Source organism: Vidua chalybeata, chromosome 3 (genome assembly GCF_026979565.1).
Source record: "Vidua chalybeata isolate OUT-0048 chromosome 3, bVidCha1 merged haplotype, whole genome shotgun sequence".
NCBI classification, from domain to species: Eukaryota; Metazoa; Chordata; class Aves; order Passeriformes; family Viduidae; genus Vidua; species Vidua chalybeata.
This window is the reverse complement of record NC_071532.1, coordinates 20,323,999-20,329,938: the sequence shown is the minus strand read 5'-3', so window position 1 is coordinate 20,329,938 and position 5,940 is coordinate 20,323,999. Positions and strand designations below refer to the sequence as shown.

The 5,940-nt window shown below is 42.3% G+C and overlaps 1 long non-coding RNA gene across 2 annotated transcripts; it reads right to left on the bottom strand.

The window, feature by feature from the left end:
- Positions 1-1,122: 1,122 nt before the first annotated feature.
- Positions 1,123-5,658, bottom strand: LOC128785995 (uncharacterized). Of its 2 annotated transcripts, XR_008430135.1 has the most exons (5): positions 5,182-5,658; positions 3,658-3,705; positions 2,559-2,668; positions 1,335-1,531; positions 1,123-1,189 (listed from the first exon to the last, which is right to left on the bottom strand). It is a non-coding gene; the product is annotated as an uncharacterized LOC128785995 (long non-coding RNA). The 2 variants fall into 2 exon arrangements; XR_008430134.1 differs by having other exon boundaries at positions 1,137-1,531.
- Between the last annotated feature and the right edge of the window lie 282 nt (positions 5,659-5,940).

Sequence of the window (5,940 nt, the reverse complement as noted above, 5' to 3'; positions counted from 1 at the left end):
CTGCTGTGCTGGTTATGCTGCCCTCATCACTCACTCACTACATCTCCATAGAAGTACCTCCACTCTTTTACTCCTCTCCACATGAATGGGCGTTGTTGCTTTCTCACCTGTGTGGGAGCACTTCTCTGAGCCACTCCCCATGTGCAGGACCTGACTGTGTATGGGATAACCTCCCTGAATGGGGCCTCCTCTTATAGTCCATCAGACTCTTCTTTAGCATTTCTTTGCCCTGATTTCAAGGAAAACAAGCAAACCCTGCTTATCAGCTCAAGGTTGTGTCCTCCTCCTTCCTCAGGCACACCCATGTGACCCTTGCACCTGCCTATCTCGGTGCAGCAGTCAGTGCTCTTCGGGGGGGCTTCTGTCCTTGCCCTTGGTCCCTCTACTATATGTTCAGATAGCAATAATGTTTTTAATGGGCTTCCTGGGCTGAACAAAAAATTGGATCCCATGTAGAAGTGTCTCCAACAGCCTCTCAAGCTGAAGGGCTGAGCCTACAGAGGCGCTCACAGCAGAAACACTGTTAGAAAAGAGCTGGCAAGAGACTCTTGGAGCTAATAATAATAATGATAATATTGCAGAACTGAAGCAGAAGAGATAGAAGTCATTAGGAATGAAGAGAGCTATTGAAGTAGAGTAGAAAGGTATTTTAGAGAAGTTGGATAGATTAGCAAGGGAATGCTGGTTAAAAAAAGTATCGACACAAATAGGCTTATGATTAAAAGTTGAATTAGTGAACATAGTTAAGAGGATTAAAGAGGAAAAATTAAGCTAAATAGTTGAGATAGTAATAGTACACTGGCTTTGAGCAGGTTTGGTTAATCAGACTGCAACTTGCGCTCTCTCTGTAGAGAGAGAGAACAGAAGAGCTGGTCAAGCAGTGGGCCAAGCAGCACAGTGGGGACTTCTGCTGCTGGGCAGCTCCTGGGGACATTTCTCACAGGCTTCTTCTCACAGGTTCCTTGGTGAGGCTGTGGCTGAAGTACAGGGCAACCTCCTCATGCTAAGGGTGCTCCTTCAGGTTTTGGGGCTTGTTGGTATCTTTCAGAAGCTGCATTTCTGTGAATGGTATTTAAGCAGACACCAAGGACAGTATTCTCAAACCTGAGTGTTTGCATTTATTGCCATCCTTTTTTTCCAGACAGGGGTTTGGGCACTAATTGTACTTGAGCAATGCTTGCTACTCCACCTTGTAGCAAAGAAAAGATTATTGGCACCTTTTGAAGAAAAGTACATTGCAGGAAAATTTGCAGGAAAAACTCCTGACAATGTAGTCAGTACACGACTTCAGTTACTGAGCAGCTTCCTTTCTTCTTGTCATGATCTTAACTTACTAGAATTGTGCTGCTGGCATTACTTCTGAGTCCTTCAAAGCATCTAGCTCCCAATCCACTAGCAGCACTTCTTTACCATGGCTCAATGCTCTTTTTCACGTGAAAGGGAGGTGGTTTCCCAGTAGAGACCAGTTTGATAAAGGCACTGCCATGATTGCAACCCTTGGATGCTGCAGTGCCCATCTGTCACAGAAATCCTGAGGAAGTGTATAAAAGAAGAAAAATATGTAAATCCTGCCTCTTAAAATGCAATACTGGCAAAAGTTGGGGTCATTTTATTCACACCTGTTGGACCTGAGGCATACAAAGGAGGGCTTCAGGAGTAGACACTAACATCTATGATATTTAAGATAATTTCATGATAAAAATGAGGGAGGGAAAGGGTTTTCCATGCCAAAGTAATCTTTACCCTTAATTAAAACTGCAATGTTTTGAATTGTCCAGATTTCCTAAGAAAAACAATGACTCCAGCAAGCAGTGCTTTGAGACCCACTTGCAGTAGGTTTTCCAAGACCTGGTGGCTCTGTCATACTTTTTGGGTTTCAGTTTTACTGCTGTAAACAGCTGGCAGTTGTGAGCAACAGCTGTCCACAAATTAAACCCCAAATTTCAGTTTCTTATATGTCCATCTTATATTTTCTGTCTTAGGGAGTTTTTATTCTTGCGCATAACTACATGTGGTTCTTATTCATATCATTTACTACAGCTTGGTTATCCCCACAGGCTTTGTAGTCACTGAAAGCTGGAACTCTGCTGGTACTCGACGGCCTGTCCTAGGAATATGAGGCAGTGGGTTTAAGATGTATATGGACTTGTGTGTAAAGGCAGCTGGAGAAGGAAAATGCTGTTTTGAGGCAACCTGCAATACCTCAAAAGTAAAGTTCTTTATTTCTGAGTGAAAATAAAGCTCTGTGAATGCTTTATCCACCATACCAAAACTGTGTGGGAATATTTATTTTCCAACTGGAAAAGTTTATAAAGGTATTTTTCGTTTTCTGCTGGAGTTTATTTCCTGTTCCGATGAGTTGGTCCCACCTGCCTCTCAGAGAACTTCCTTGTGAAAGAGACCCTTAGTTATAGCTAATGTTTTCATGTGAATGTTTTTACTTCAGAAAATGTTACACTGCTCTTCAATAAAAATGCTAAATTAAAAGTATTCTGGCCAGCTCATTTTATACAGATCTTTTCATTAGCATTACAGAAAAAATATTTTCCACTACTTACATTCTTAAGCTGTCACTATGCCAGCAGTGAATATTCTCCTGCTGGCTGGCACTGCAGCCCAGATACATTGGGGTGTAAGTCATGAAACCTGTGCTATCTTCAGCCATGAGCTGCAAGAAAGCATTTGTCCCCTGAGTCAGCCTGCCTCAGAGGAGACTGTCCCAGTGATTCACAGTTCTTATTGCTGTTCACTGTCCTGCATTCCTCCTCTGCCCTATTATTCCTTCCTGCTCCTGTGCCTTGTCTCCAGGAGCAGCAGGTAATAGTGAGCAGGACTTTTTTATCCCTTCAGCAAGCATGATTGAGACTTCAATTTCTTGCTCTGCTTGTTGATCCCACAGAGCTAAGCTCATATCCTTCATAATTCAAGGTGACATGACAAGGCTCACTGGGGGCTATCCCTGCACACTATATAAATGAATGGTCAAGTAGTTTTCCAGTACTTTGACTTCTCTGTTATGTTGTTCAGATCTCAGAAAACAAAGTTTACTCTGTTTCTGCCTATAGCATATTGAATTTGAAGAGCTCTTTTGTCCTCTGTTCTTTTTAATAATTGTTATGTATTTGTAGTAGATAACTTTTCTGACTCCACTGTGGGAGATGCTGCTATTCCTATTTATGCATTGGGACACTGGGTTGTAAAGAAGTTGTGGGTGTGGGCTTCGTGGCACTGAGTACTGCCAAAGTTGTGAGATCTGGAGCACTCAGCAATCTCCTCCCAGGCAGAGCCAGTAATAACACTTTAGCGAATGCAGAGTATTTTTCTATGTCTGCAGAATGAGACAGTGCTGCAGCAGTGAACTCCTGGACTAAGGATCAACGTGGGAAAGACTGCCAGGACTATTGGCTCATTTTCCCTCTAATTATACCACACACTGAATAAGTCTGTTTGAAGATGTCTTTTCCCTTCCTCACTCCAGTCTACTCTTTCCCTTGATTTTTTTCTCAAGTATTTTCCATCTAAGTACTCTGTGGTGCTTCCTCACCCATCCTCACACACCAGCCATGTCTGTCTTTAAAAGAAGGGATTTTGGCAGGATTAAACATACAAACAATATTATTGGTGTCCTGTTCCCTCCAGAATCCTAAAAAGCATTACCTTCTTGTTTTTTCATGTACTACTCACTTCCTGCATGGAGTGCCTGACCTACAGAGAGATTTTGGAAAAGAGAATTAACAAATTTGTGTAGCTGTTTACCGGTCAGTGAGTCAGAACTAAAGCTGGAATGCTGTGAGGGGAGCTGCAGCTACCAGTGGTGCTTTCTGCAGATGGACAAGCCAGCCTGGATAAAGAGGAACAAAGATATTCCTTCTAAAACATTCCTCCTGACACAGAGCCGAATAAAAAGGAAACTCAAAAATAAATAAAAAATTAAATAAGGCTTTTTGGCATTTGAATTAATTTAGTTTTTTCCTTTATTTTATTCTTATCTTGTGCGCTTTGACTGGGACAGAACATGGAAATGATCACAATAGACTATACCTAACCAGGAGAACAAGTCCAACAAGTTTGTGCAGACAAGAAGTATCCAGGTTTCAGAAAACCATGATATACAGCACCCCCAGGACTTTGGCTCTGCCCTAATGGGAATTCTCATGGAAGCAGGACATCCAGCTGCTGAGTGCATAACACCTTTGCACTTGCTAATCTTTTTTGTTATTGAGCCTCCCTCTGCATCAGACACTTGGTATTTGACCATTTTTTCCACTTGACTTTGTGATGTTGTTGCCTCTCTTGTAGTAGCACACCTGCCTTGTGAACGATCCTTTTCCATAACCCACCACAGACAACTGGGGTCATCCTTTCCTATTATCAACTTCCTGCATTTATAAGTGGAAATTTAGAAGAAATTATTTGGAGGCTGCTGGTATCTGAAAAGTTCTGTGAACTGGGGCAAGGACATCTAGAAAGGCTCAGATTGTATTAAAAGCCCCATCAGTCTGTTGCTTGTTCTGTGGTAGAAATTTGTACCCAAAGAGAAAGAGCTTTTTCTCAACTGCTGCACTGGTTTCCTGTAGTGACCTGCATGTGTTCTCCATTGTCTTGAGCCTATTGAATTTTGCCTTCACTTTCCTCCAGTCTAATCACACTCATTCCTCTTAGCTTAAGCATCTCTCCTGCCACTGCGTCAGAAGATTCCTTCTGCCTCTCTTGGTCTTCAGCATACCTGTCCCCTTGGTCATTAGAGCAGCAGTCACAGCAGTCCTGGCTCACACTCTCTGGCTTCCTCCTGGAACTTTGCTGTCCCTCTCTGTACCCTGAGCCTTGCCTGCAGTGAGTGTCTTCAGTTTCTCTGTGCAGTGTGGCACAGTTCACGCCCTGCTGCCTTTCTTTCTCAGGAGCCCTTTGACCATGCTTTACAATGGTTCTAGCCAGGGAAATAATGTTCTGCAAATGGTTTCAGCAAACAAACAAATAAAACATTTTTGCTATTTTTTTTTCCAGAAAAGCTGAGAGAAATGTAAAGCCAGGTGAATCTTTTTTTTTTTTTTTTTTTTTTTTTTTTTTTTTTTTTTTTTTGTGAGTTAGTGGCGGATTAGCTCAACCTCTCAGTTTTCAATGGACAAAACCTGCACAGCAGGGCTGTAGCTGTAAAGGTCATAAAGGGTCAGAGAAACATACCATTCTTCTCATCATCCCTCTAAATTCTTCAGAAATCTCTCTATCGGATTTTATTGCTATTTTTTGTGGCAAATTGAGGTCACTCTGCTGTGTGTTGTATAACATGGACAGGCATGAATATGGGTTGATGCTGCCTGCCAAGCTTTGTGCCCAGTGGTGGTACAAGACCTGCTGCTGGTGTAACCTCCCACATCAGCAAGTTCCTTCTCAGGCTTCCAGAAGTGAAGGATTGTGACCTCAACCTCCACAGCTGGCTGCTACATTGTCACTGTAACAATAGTGCCACTGCAGCTAGAATGAGGTGATGTTTCCCAGGGATTCATGCAGCAAGAAAGTCTCTCAAGTGTGTGAGATCTGAAGAGAGTAGCAAATGACAATTCAGCGTAAAGGCACACTCTTTTGGGAAAGTGGGAGAGAAGAATAATATGATCTAACAAAATGTATTATGTTTCATTGCTACACACCTTGCCCCTCCAATAAAAAGATGAACTAGAATAACTAGTTTGGCCAAGATAGAGATTTAGCAACTGTTGAAGTATTTTCTATTGGACAATGGGCATTTGGAAACACTGAAGGGAGTGGAAGGGAATTGAGAATAGTTGTTTAGCCAGTCTTGATTCTGCTAATATTGATTAGCTTTCTTCTCCTTGTGCCACCATTGCACACACCTGTAATTGCTGACATCTTTAAATGTGTAGGCATGACTGCTTGAGTCAAGGGTTACTCAGATATCTGGGTGTTCAGTTGTGTGTACAGCTG